Raw genomic sequence first — 14151 nt, forward strand, 5'->3', positions numbered from 1 at the left:
TACTACTAAGTCAGCCTCTGCCTTAAGTATGCACACTGCTCATTCAAAACAGCGCGTAGGAATAAGGATCGAATAACTGGAATACTATGAAGAACCAGTATGTTACGTACCAGCTGTATCAGAAAATGTATGAACCAGAGGAATGGCATGCTAAAGAAGAAAGTTTTCTAACTCCCCCGGCTATTTCCCACCAATATTCAGTCAGGCTATTATACTTGGTACGCAGCAGTAATTCCATCTATAGGAGTTGAGAGGCAGCATAAGAGACTAATAATATCACAACAAACAATGGTCAATGTTATGCGCATTCGATATTGTAGACCTTCACATTTAGTTTTCTTCCGACTCTGAAATACCACTCTTGTCATAGTTGGTACGGTAAAACTGAATAAAACATAAATGATCGGAAACTGTATTCTCTGTAACTTTTGTTATGTAGTACTTTTCGATAGGACCAAATATATAGGGCCTAGGTATTTAAAAATTAAATTTTAGGCGCCTTCCCCTAAACTACAATTTCATCCAGAGTGAATAAAATTGTTAATATCTTAGACTGTTGTTTCTTAGTCCCCGACTCTATATACCGATTTTCATTACATTCTGTTAACCCATTTTCTCGTGGCTCGGCGTCGATATGGACTTAGCAATCAAAACACAAATTCATGGATATCTGTGTTATAGCCGGTACGGTAAAAAATATAAGACATAAACGGTCGGAAATTTTATTCTATATAACTTTGATTATGTAGTATTTATCGATACGCCCACTAATAACGTAAATATTTAAGAATTAAATTTTAGGCCTTCCCCTAAGCTACCATATCACTCACACGTGAGTAAAACCATTTATAGCCTAGATTGTAGCGACTCATTTCCCAAGTTCGCATACCAATTTTTATTAAGATAAGATCGCTAATAATATAAATATTTGAGAATTAAATTATAGGCCTTCCCCTAAACTACAATTTCTGTCAGCGTGAAATAAATTATTTATGGCTTAGATGTAGCGACTTATTCCTCGACTTTGCATACCGATTTTCATTAAATTATCTTTTGCCGTTTTCTAGTGATGCGTGTACAGACAGACAGACAGACAGACAGACAGACAGACAGACAGACAGACAGACAGACAGACAGACAGACAGACAGACAGACAGACAGACAGACAGACAGACAGACAGACAGACAGACAGACAGACAGACATTACGGAAAAGTAAAAAGTGCATTTCCTTGTTACTGTGGACATGGCCGATGCAGAAATACCATTATTTTCAAATTCTGAGCAATGTACAGACACAACTCTTATTTTATATTTTCTTATATTTATTTATTCAAAGAAAACTGAAACATTATATTTTTTTGTGTTACAATCTAGAAAAGGACAGGGTTTAAGCGTACAAGCTACGATTTACAATTCCTTGGTTGGGAATGACAGTATTTCCATTTAGAAAAGTAAAATTCCTAGTCCACCTCTGTGGTGTAGTGGTTAGTGTGATTAGCTGCCATCGCCGGACGTCCGGGTTCGATTCCCGGCCACGAAATTTGAAAAGTGGTACGAGGGGTGGAACGGGGTCCACTCAGCCTCGGGAGGTCAACTGAGTAGAGGTGGGTTCGATTCCCACCTCAGTCATCCTGGAAGTGGTTTTCCGTGGTTTCCCACTTCTCCTCCAGGCAAATGCCGGGATGGTACCTAACTTAAGACCACGGCCGCTTCCTACCCTCCTCCTTGTCTCTCCCTTCCAATCTTCCTAGTGTTGAGGGACTTTCCCTGTTCACCGAACTTTTAAAAATAGTATTTAAAATTCAACAGGCGTCCCGTGATAATAGTTAGCCTCTAAATGGCGAGAGGGTGTTTCATCACGAGTGAGGACATAGATATTTACTATCCAAGATTAAAGTACAACAATACTGTAAATGTATCTACCAGATGCCTTCAAATAAATAACCTCACCGATTTTATTCCCGGTTAGCATGATTGGATTGTTGGTGAGTTTATCAGATAATCTTAACCCAAACAACCACAAGGCACAGCTTATCCGCCTTAACTCCGTATTATATTACAACTCTTTCTAAAGCACTTTTTAAAATGTAGTAGTGAAAGTTGTAATTCCTTACGTACATTAGACAAATATTTGAGGTTATAGGCCTAACTCTATCTTGTATCCGGTCAAAATACATAAACTGCAATGAACATTATAGACATGATATTGTATAGGCTTTTGGGCTTGTGCCGAATCAAGAAAATAAGGTGAAATTCTTAACGTTTCGCAGAAAACTGTGCTCTGCGTCCTCAGAAGAATTCTCGACTGTCCACGAGAAAGGCTTCTTAAACAATGACACTTTTGAATTTGGAACGTTGTAATAGAAGTAGAAGTGGAAATGGTACGTTCATTCACCACCAGATGGCCCCTAGGACGTGGCATAACTTTAGCGTTCGAAGCGGAAGCTGACTGAACCATCACAATCAGACATTTTTTTTTTGTTAGTTGCTTTACGTCGCACCGACACAGATAGGTCTTATGGCGACGATGGGATAGGGAAGGGCTAGGAGCGGGAAGGAAGCGGCCGTGGCCTTAATTAAGGTACAGCCCCAGCATTTGCCTGGTGTGAAAATGGGAAACCACGGAAAACCATTTTCAGGGCTGCCGACAGTGGGGTTCGAACCTACTATCTCCCGAATACTAGATACTGGCCGCACTTAAGCGACTGCAGCTATCGAGCTCGGTCACAATCAGACTAAGCGGTTCACATAACGTGTTTGCGTAACATATGACAGGTGTAAGACATAGAGATAAGCATGGAATGAAACATCTGGCGACGATTCAAAAGTGTCATTGTTTAAAAAGCCTTTCTCGTGGACAGTCGAGAATTCTTCTGAGGACGCAGAGCGCAGTTTTCTGAGAAACGTTAAGAATTTCACCTTATTTTCTTGACACGGCACAAGCCCAAAAACCTATACAATATCATGTCTATAAGTATGGCCGTGAAAGCATTAATGCAATGAACATTGAAAATGACGTGTATTTCTACCCTCTTTCTTTCTTTATTTATTTTCTGCGTCCATTTCAAACTCGGGTATAGCAGCAATGATCGACATGGACTGGGAGAACTTCGCCCAACCTTCGCGGCATGTGACGCAGCCACAACGTCACAATGTCACTGTGCATACGCTCTTCGCCTACCTGCCCGCCCACTTACAGTGCTGGGCGCCCGCGGGACGGAATACCCAGTGTTAGCACCTCTAGTCTACACCATATCTATAACGCGACGCGTAAATACTTCCCAGACAATCTGAGCTGCCACAAGAACAAAGTTTAACGCGAAATCAAATTATATAAAACTAAAAATTAAACACATAACAATAATTCTACCAGGCGAGTTGGCCGTGCGAGTTAGTGGGTTCGAATGCCACCGTCAGCAGCCCTGAACATGGTTTTCCGTGATTTCCCATTTTCACACCAGGTAAATGCTGGGGCTGTACCTTAATTAAGGCCACGGCCGCTTCCTTCCAACTCCTAGGCTTTTCCTATCCCATCGACGCCATAAGATCTATCTGTGTCGGTGCGACGTAAAGCCAATAACAAAAAAAAAAAAAAAAAAAAAAAGATATCGATCATCATTACAATAAAAAATCTACAAAAATTCACTTCACACAAAATGAACAGGTCCCATAAATACACAAAGTAAACATTCAAAAAGGAATGCAGCTAGTTACAAATAAATTCGACGGACTTTTTACCATTTTCATTGTCTGAAGTCATCCACTGAAAAATAGGAAAACTATATTTAAAACAAATCTGAAATCATGCTTTTCTTTTAGTGATAGGCAATAAATTGACACATGTAATTCGATTCGCGTTTTGACAAAGTAAAGTCTAAAATTAGAATTTTTGCCATATTTATATATTTGTGGCGTGACATTTTTCTCGGAATAAAAAATCGGGACAATCCCGATTTTTCAGTACGTATGGCAAATACATCATCCTGTAAATACCATGTAACCGTTAAATTCGGGCAGTGATTGGGATCGAACTATTGTACTTTGGCGGCCAAATAGTCTTTTGCTATTTGCTTTACGTCGCACCGACACAGATAGGTCTTATGGGACGATGGGGCAGGAAAGCCCTGGGAGTGCGAAGGAAGCAGCCGTGGCCTTAATTAAGGCACAGCCCCAGCATTTACCTGGTGTGAAAATGGGAAACCATGGAAAACTATCTTCAGGGCTGCCGACAGTGGGGTTCGAACCCACTATCTCCCGGATGCAAGCTCACAGCTGCGAGCCCCTAACCGCACGGCCAGCTCGCCCTGTGGGAAGGTAGCAGCCGTGGCCTTAATTAAGGTACAGCCCCAGCATTTTCCTGGTGTGAAAATGGGAAACCACGGAAAACCATCTTCAGGGCAGCCAACAGTGGGGTTCGAACCCACTATCTCCCGGATGCAAGCTCACAGCTGCGCGATCCTAACCGCACGGCCAACTCGCCCGGTCCAAATAGTCTTATTGAATGTATTTTGGACCAGAGGGGCTGGGATGATAAGGATTAGTTGCACGGGAGGTATGATTGCAGGAGACGACTGATGAAGTTCCGCTGACAAATCAGCTGATGTCTGCGCTCTATTCCCGACCTTGGCTGCAGTTCGCGTGTTCACCACCCGCCCCCATCACAAGCATAAGACTTCTCACGCGAAGGCTCAGGCGCCGTGCTTGAGTCAGGGCTGACCAAAGCTCTTGGCGCACGCGCGTTGTCTTGGAGACGTGCTGTATTTGGTGTAAACCCTCAGTGCGGGGGCACGAGCACTTGGTTATTTTCGCTTCGCCTCGCCACGCGGTTAGTGTGTGCTCGCTGGTTGACGGTCGATCTGCCCGCGGCGGGAATTGCAAGGCGAGTTGGTGAGTGTTCCTTTCCTGTCATCACGTCTGTAGTGGTTAAATACTCCTTAGGCCGATATAATGGACTATAATGGACCCTTGTTAACTCTTAGCTTGTATGTTGCACTTCAATCACGTGACTAATATGGTAGTCCTACAGGTCAAGGCGACCCAGACATTAACAAGGATGAAATCGTAGTAGCCTAAGTAAAATAATAATAATAATCATAAAAAACATTCACATATTTTTTCTTTCTTAATCTGTTTACGCTTCAGGGTTGGTTTTTCCTTCGGACTCAGCGAGGGATCCCACCTCTACCGCCTCAAGGGCAGTTTGACATTGGGTCGGGGGATACAACTGGGGAGGAGGAGCAGTACCTAGTCCAGGCGGCCTCATCTGCTATGTTGAACAGGGGCCTTGGTGGGGAATGGGAAGATTGGAAAGGATAGGCAAGGAAGAGGGAAGGAAGTGGCCGTGGCCTTAAGTTAGGTACCGTCCCGACCTTTGCCTGGAGGAGACGTGGGAAACCACGGAAAACCACTTCCAGGATGGCTGAGGTGGGAATCGAAACCACCTCTACTCATTTGACCTCCCGAGGCTGAGTGGACCCCGTTCCAGCCCTCGTACCACTTTTCAAATTTCGTGGCAGAGCCGGGAATCAAACCCGGGCCTCCGGGGGTGGCAGCTAATCACACTAACCACTACACCACAGAGACGGATCACATATATTTTACTAATTATTTCTGCGCACAGAAAATTAAAAAAAACTATTATAGGTAAATACTCAAAATAGAAAACATAATCTAATTTTCTATGTCAATATTTTCTTCAAGAAGTGTGATCAAATTCAGGGTTTTACATATAATGTTGTTAGGAAAATGATGTGCGATTAAAAATGCAAACAGATCTAGGCTTGTAAATGTCATCACTCTTTGTACCACTTGGCTTATCATAAGCCACAGTTTGTGTATGCAGAATCGCATGGTTGAATTTCTGTATATCGACAACTTACAAGGGTTGGAAAAACCCTCTTCTTCTTCATCTGCTGACTGTTCATTTTATGTGTAATGGTCACTGTCTTCTGCATCATCTTCAGAATCAAATGGATTGCTAAAATAGCAAGAAAATGTTCCTCATCGAATGCTATGTTTTCCGTTGAACTGCCTGCCATAGTCGCAACAAATATCAGCTCATTATAACTGAAACCTCAACTAATAAAACATAACAAAATAAATAAAAAAGTAATAAAAGAAAAATACTCTCCTGATAACAATAAGCCTCCATGGCTCAGACGGCAGCGCGTCGGCCAATCACCACTGGATACCGTGTTTCATATTCCGGTCACTCCATGTGAGATTGGTTGTGTCTTGATTGCGAACAAGTGATTGGTGTTGACGTGAGATACATAAAAGAGATACAGTTTTCAAAACAGTCTCATATGTAATTTTTATTCTAGTAGTATTAACATTAACTGGTACATTGGGATGTTTTAGATAACCTAACCATATTTTAAAATATACTTTTCATATTGAAAAATTTTTATAATTTAGTTTGAGGTAATCTTACCATTTAGAAGATAATCTTTTTTATTGTATAACGTAACTAGAGAGGTAGTTGTTTATGGTGGATTAGTGAGAGTTGTATTATTATTATTATTATTATTATTTTCTTTCTTTGCTAGTGGCTTTACGTCGCATCGACACAGATAGGTTTTATGGTGACGATGGGATAGGAAAGGCCTAGGAGTTGGAAGGAAGCGGCCGTGGCCTTAATTAAGGTACAGCCCCAGCATTTGACTGGTGTGAAAATGGGGAATCATGGAAAACAATCTTCAGGGCTGCCGACAGTGGGATTCGAACCCACTATCTCCCGGATGCAAGCTCACAGCCGCGCGACCCTAGCCGCACGGCCAACTCGCCCCGTATTATAATTATTATTATGCCAATGAAAGAAGTGGGTGGTTGGGTCGACAAGGCATTAGCCTTTAGAATATTGATTATTATTATTATTATTATTATTATTATTATTATTATTAGTAGTAGTAGTAGTAGTAGTAGTATTTTTTTGCTAGTTGCTTTACGTCGTGCGGACACAGATAGGTGTTATGGCGACGATGGGATAGGAAATGCCTAGGAGTGGGAAGGAAGCGGCCGTGGCCTTAGGTACGGTACAGCTCCAGCATTTTCCTGGTGTGAAAATGGGAAATTCAAACTTCCCTGGTTATAATTAAAGCGGCTTTCTAAAGAACTTCAGAAGACTGTAGGTGCCTCTAGTGATGCATACTGTTGGCACAATCTACCTAGATAAGCAGGATGACATATATAACATGATATATTCTTGCTCATTATATTCTCCTTTACGCTCCTCTTCTTTATGCCTTTCCGCAATCTCGACTCATTAATGTGTGTCAAACCCAAATCATCCCCTTCAGGTACCCACTTGTTCGTAAGCTGGTCTGTTCGCAATCGGACGACACCGTGAAATTTGTGCTGGACAAAGCGGAGGCGGGACAGGTTTTCCTCCGGGTACTCCGGTTTTCCCTGTCATCTTTCATTCCAGCAACACTCTGCATTGTCATTTCATAGCACTTACCAGTCATTCATTAATCACTTTGGGAGTGGCGACCCCATTGTACTAACAGCCTATATATGCTTCATTCATTACATCCCTGACCCGGTCAAAGACTGGAAAACAGGTTGTAGGTTTTCATTTTCATTTTCACTCTCCTGATAAGAAAGTGTAATACTCGCGGTACGGAGTGGGTTTAACAGGCCCAGGTACGCTATCAGCAGACAAGAAGTTACTATGAGTTTGGGCGAACACTTATTTGTAAATGGAGGCCGCTATTGGTAACTGGATAACCGGAGGCCGCTATTGGTAACTGGATAACCTTTGTGCAAGAAAGGACAATCAGTAGGGCCTATATGAGCGCGTCAGCGATCTGGCCAATACCGTACCAGCTGAGGGGTAACTACGATTCTCTGAAAGACAATAACCTTCAAGTAATATTATACTGACTGTAAAGGGCATGGTCCGCCTGTGTGGTGTAGTGATTAGTGTGATTAGCTGCCACCCCCGGAGGTCCGGGTTCGATTCCCGGCTCTGCCAGAAAATTTGAAAAATGGTACGAGGGCTGGAACGGGGTTCACTCAGCCTCGGGAGGTCAACTGAGTAGAGGTGAGTTCGATTCCCACCTCAGCCATCCTTGAAATGGTTTTCCGTGGTTTCCCACTTCTCCTCCAGGCAAATCCCGGATGGTACCTACCTTAAGGCCACGGCTGCTTCCTTCCCTCTTCCATGTCTATCCCTTCCAGTATTCCCATCCCCCCGCAAGGCCCCTGTTCAGCATAGCAGGTGAGGCCACCTGGGTGAGGTACTGGTTATCCTCCCCAGTTGTATCCCCGACCCAGAGTCTGAAGCTCCAGGACACTGCCCTTGAGGTGGTAAAGGTGGGATCCCTCGCTGAGTCCGAGGGAAAAGCCAACCCTGGAGGGTAAGCAGATAGAAAAGAAGAAGAAGAAACGAAGAAGAAGAAGACGTAAAGGACATGATCATAATTTACCACATACAGTACAAGGTGGAGGTAGGGTGGGCGATATTGTAGTTAGACTACCTTAGGCTTTAGTTTACGGGTCACAAGGAAGATGAAGTAAAAACACAGACATGAAAAAGCCCATTGATTTGTAAAATTCTTAAAATTTTTAGTAATAGCTAAACAAAACAAAATATCAGTCCCTTGAAATATTAAAAAAAAAAAAAAAAAAAAAAGATTTCATGAAAGAAGCCAGAAGTATTTTCAACATATTACGTGATACTACTAATGCTGTTTTAAATACGGTAACTGCAGTGGATTGACCAGACTCCACAGGAACCAGCGCAAAGTCACGAAACAACAGTCGAATAAATCAAATTGATAACTCGGAAGTTTAAGTACTAAATTAACGTATTAATACAGAAAAACTCTATGCAATAAGTGACAGTTACGAACCATTATACTGCAATTTTGTTGTTGTTGTTGTTAATAATAATAATAATAATAATAATAATAATAATAATAATAAATCCTTAAGAGCAAGACAAGACTAAAATATAAATTTCTTAAGTCCTCATCCTCCTCATAGTCTTATGTGGAAACTTAGCCTCAAATATTTCGACTATTCATTGAAGAAACATTTACGTGCATTATTTGGGATTGAATAAAATCTTCCAGGGCGAAAATTTTCACTAAGAAGTTATACCATTCATATCCTCTTCCTTAACGTAGGATTCTTCCTGCTATTCGGGAAAATATACTGAATTTTATACGCAAATGAAACGTAAGATGATGTAGTAGACATCAATTCATTTGACAAGCTTTGGTCAACAATATTTAGTAACGATATTTGCAGGAACTCCCGAATACGTTAGTTACGGTGAGGTATGTGGAGTCTGTGTAACTGTAGTTATATGTACGGTATACTGTAGATGTTCAATGGATTTGAAATAAGTTGCTAACCGAGCATACACATAGTGTAAAAAGTATTTGAACACTAACAATTTTTAACAAAAAAGCTATATATCTTCTTAGTCATCATCATCATCATCATCATCATCTGTTTACCCTCCAGGTTCGGTTTTTCCCTCGGACTTAGCGAGGGATCCCACCTCTACCGCCTCAAGGGCAGTGTCCTGGAGCTTCAGACTCTTGGTCGGGGGCTACAACTGGGGAGTATGACCAGTACCTCGCCCAGGCGGCCTCACCTGCTATGCTGAACAGGGGCCTTGTGGAGGGATGGGAAGATTGGAAAGGATAGGCAAGGAAGAGGGAAGGAAGCGGCCGTGGCCTTAAGTTAGGTACCATCCCGGCATTCGCCTGGACGAGAAGTGGGAAACCACGGAAAACCACTTCCAGGATGGCTGAGGTGGGAATCGAACCCACCTCTACTTAGTTGACCTCCCGAGGCTGAGTGGACCCCGTTCCAGCCCTCGTACCACTTTTCAAATTTCGTGGCAGAGCCGGGAATCGAACCCGGTCCTCCGGGGGTGGCAGCTAATCACGCTAACCACTACACCACAGAGACGGACTATTTGTAGCAAATACGTAACTAAATGCAGATCAGTATTCATTCATTCACAAATGTTCCTTCACATATAAACGTTATATAATAAGAAAAGGAGCCTCCGTGGCTCAGACGGCAGCGTGCCGACCTCTCACCGCTGGGTTCCGTGGTTCAAATCCCGGTCGCTCCAGGTGCGTTTTTTGCTGGACAAAGCGAAGGCGGGACGGTTTTTTTTCAGGGTACTCCGGTTTTCCCTGTCATCCTTCATTTCAACAACACTCTCCAATATCATTTCATTTCATCTGTCATTCATTAATAATTGCTTCAGAGGAGTGCGACAGACTTCGGCAGCCGGCACAGTTCCTATCATCGCTGCTAGATGGGGCTTCATTCATTCCATTCCTGACGCGGTCGAATGACTGAAAACAGGCTGTGGATTTTCAATAAGAGAAGTTAAACTAGATATTTCCATTATAACGAAAATTTGAAGGAAACGCTGGCACAGTAATTATTTGAACAGTCTCAATTCACAGAAAATTTCAGTCTGTTTAATTTCACACGGCAATGATAAAGTTACATGTTCAGCACTTAGGATTGGATAATAGTCTGGATTAGACTTGGCATTGAATTCACTGACTCAGCCTAGCGCTCGAACGGAGCACATCCAGGAGAGCCAAGCACCGTTAGCCAAGATACTAGCATCCACATCGCTAGCTTCAACGCCGACATCTACCAAACCTTCGGTGAGCCCCTAGCTCGCCAGATACCAGCTACCCGCCCAGCAATCATCGACCGCCAGCGAGCCCCTGCAGACAGGCCACCTGCAAGAGCTTGTTTGAATCCAACAATCGTCAACTGCCTGCCAAGAATTGAGGCAGAACCAACAGCCGCCTGTAAACCCAGTATACACAGGCACCAAGCAATTTGTCAGAGCCCTAAGTGTGGTCATTGGTTCGGAACTTGTATCGTTGCGACACGGTAAAACTACACCTGTTCCGACCGTGCCCACTGACCGAACGCCATTCCACGCCGGTCCTCGCTAGAGTGTTTTGACCAGACCTAACCTGTGCTTCGCCTTACCTACCCCCGCACACTTCACACACCATGAGTCAACCACCAAGTTGACAAACTCATTTAGCAGCCAACCTGCAAACCGGGCAACAAACCTGACAAGTAGAAATGTCAGCCTTCCTAGAAACATCACTCGGCACACTAGAACAGCTCACTCCTACACTACCACCCCCAACGCCTCAATCCACCCCCAGTCCACTTCGTCACCACTCACCATCCTATTCCCCCGCCTCCCCACAATACTCCCCCCCCCAGCCTCTGATTCAATCCACCCCACATGAAGAAGATGACAGCTGTAGCTCCGAAGAAGAAGAAGGAGAAGAAGAGGAAGACGGAGGATAAGAAGAAGAAGAAGACAACAACGAAGAAGTCGACTATTCAGTCCCACTCTTCTGTGTTCGCGGGAACACCACCTTCCCAGTCTCTCCGAAGTGTATGTTGATCATATTCAATCTCACAAACCCAGACCCGTCCCTATGACCAGGAAAACTATCATTAGCACCCTTATGCCTATCTTCGACAAGCACATTACTGGTATTGAAGAATCTCATAACCACTTGCTATTGGTCATCCCTCATCGCAATGATTCAGTCCATCATATTCTCAGTGCACTAGAGTACACAAATATCCCCGACCCTATAATCATGAACCCCATGAATAATGATATAAATCAGCAAGTCATCCTACTACCTAAAACTTCAAACCAAGAAACCCAAACTTCTTTCACCCCCACATCTCAAATCAAATCCTCATCAGATGATACAGCAACGCAAACAAATTCAACCACCGTTACCAAGAACATCAAGTATGTCAATAGAACTCAAGATGCCAGCTACCAAGTCTCCACTAACAGAAAGAAGCTAAACTCAAGAACAACTCAAACTAATCCCCCCCCACCATCCTACCATAAGCACCACCTCTCAAACTACTCCATCCACCCAACAGCAAGAATCGCAAACTACTCCAGATACCCAAGACAAATCACGGTAATTCTACCCCACAGCAACCGACATCCATACTCAAACCACTCTCACCCCCTCTATCTATCAATCTACCCAATCAACGAATACCACCACCCAACCGCAAGCTTCACAAACCTGAATACTCCCACACAGCAAAAAGAACCAAAACAGACCCGCAACTCAAACCAGCCTACTCTTCCAACACCACATTTCAAAACAAAATCTCAACCTCGCCCACCACACCCCACATTGACGATACTCTGTTATAACTGCCTTAAAGTAAACCACCATGCCGCCAGGTGCAAAAATGATACCCGCTGCAATAGGTGTGGTGGCCCTCACCACCACTCCAAATGCAAGGTGCAACCTGCGCAAATTACCACGGCAATCACGCAGCATCGTTTCCTGGTTGCCCGTATTTTAAGATGGCAATTAAACAGAAACTGAACAGAAACACACTTCCTAAGCCACAGACAGCAACATACACGCAACCCAACTCACCCCAGCCTCTTCTCACCACCCCCACCCCTCCCCTCAACACGCCCAACAATAACCTCCTACTTCTTATCCTCAACCTACTCCAGCTTCACTCCAATCAAATTCAGGGCCCCCTCGGTGAATCGAGTAGCCGAGACCCTGAAGAACCTAATCAGAACAGTCACCTCCCCCCCCCCCCCCTACTACCCGTCAAGTAAACCAAGAACAACCAAGTTACGTTCTCACTTCTTGAACTGCAACCGCCTTCTTACGCTATGAAAACACCTAATAAGATGAAGCACTGGTACTCGGAGACGAGGAGGAGCACATACTATATGCTGCCTATTAACGATGCTTTACGCAGTAACTTCCGTCACACTTATTCAATGAATTTATTAAATAAGTGGTTTTCGCGATGCAGCCGTTGCAACTCCCACGCAACATCAGGCGTGGTTAGCTACTGCAGGAAATATCTTGTACCGCTGAACCTGGACACACTTCGCATAATATAAAAAACACATAAGAATACCTCATAAACCAAAAACTAAACCCCATGGCACTACAGCCCTTGAAGGGCCTTGGCCTACCAAGCGACCGCTGCTCAGCCCGAAGGCCTGCAGATTATGAGGTGTCGTGTGGTCAGCACGACGATCCTCTCGGCCGTTATTCTTGGCTTTCTAGACCGGGGCCGCTATCTCACCGTCAGATAGCTCCTCAATTCTAATCACGTACGCTGAGTTGACCTCGAACCAGCCCTCAGGTTCAGATGAAAATCCCTGACCTGGCCGGGAATCGAACCCGGGGCCTCCGGGTAAGAGGCACACACGCTGCCCCTACACCACGGGGCCGGCTCAAGAATACCTCATACTGTTATAAAATCAAATCATATTTTAAAAATGTATATTATTAACTAATTCAGAAATAACACATATACATGACCGACGGAGGAGCGCCAGGAGCGCACCGGTATCGGTACCCCTCATACCATATACAGATCACCAGGGCATTGAATTCACGAAATTGACGCAGTAGCAGCGGGAATGTTGTTCTATTCTTCTGCTAGTGCTCGTTTCAGATCTGTTTTGGGAGAATTCTTTTCTCAAGGTAACTCCACAGATGTTCAATGGGATTTACATCTGGAGGCTGCGGGGGAAGTCCGGAGGTACCTGGGTGTGTTGTAGAGGATCCAGATTCTTGTACTTCAACCTGTGTGCTTGGAATCGTTATCCTTAATAAACACAACATTGTCGTTAAGCCACATTTTTTTCTGAGGTAGGGACGAGATGAAGCTTTAAGGGGAATCATGACTGAAATTATGAACATCTACAATTTACCACGCAAGCAAATAATAATAAGATATATCCACACACAAAATTTCGAGTACCGGGCGAGTCGGCCGTGCGGTTAGGAGCGCGCACCTGTGAGCTCGATTCCGGGAAATAGTGGGTTCGAACCCCACTGTCGGCAGCCCTGAAAATGGTTTTCCGTGGTTTCCCGTTTTCACACCAGGAAAATGCTGGGACTGTGCCTGAATTAAGGCCACGGCCGCTTCCTTCCCATTCCTAGCCCTTTCTTGTCCCATCGTCGCCATAAGACCTATCTGTGTCGGTGCGACGTAAAACAACTATCAAACAAAAAAAAAGAAAAGAGTTGATTACTTAATTGGTTACGAAGTTATAAATAATTTTTAATTATATGTGTTGATTGGAAAAATGCTCCATGCGCCAAATTTT

General features: G+C 43.8%; 1 protein-coding gene across 1 annotated transcript in view; it reads left to right on the forward strand.

The window, feature by feature from the left end:
• The first annotated feature begins 4801 nt into the window (after window positions 1–4801).
• LOC136868547 (ankyrin repeat domain-containing protein 33B) overlaps window positions 4802–14151 on the forward strand; it is an 825691-nt gene continuing 816341 nt past the window's right edge. The window contains exon 1 of the mRNA XM_068226526.1: window positions 4802–4889. The gene's annotated coding sequence lies outside the window, so the exon portion shown is untranslated. The remainder of the gene's footprint in view (window positions 4890–14151) is intronic.

This window comes from Anabrus simplex, chromosome 1 (genome assembly GCF_040414725.1).
Source record: "Anabrus simplex isolate iqAnaSimp1 chromosome 1, ASM4041472v1, whole genome shotgun sequence".
In the NCBI taxonomy this organism is placed as follows: domain Eukaryota; kingdom Metazoa; phylum Arthropoda; class Insecta; order Orthoptera; family Tettigoniidae; genus Anabrus; species Anabrus simplex.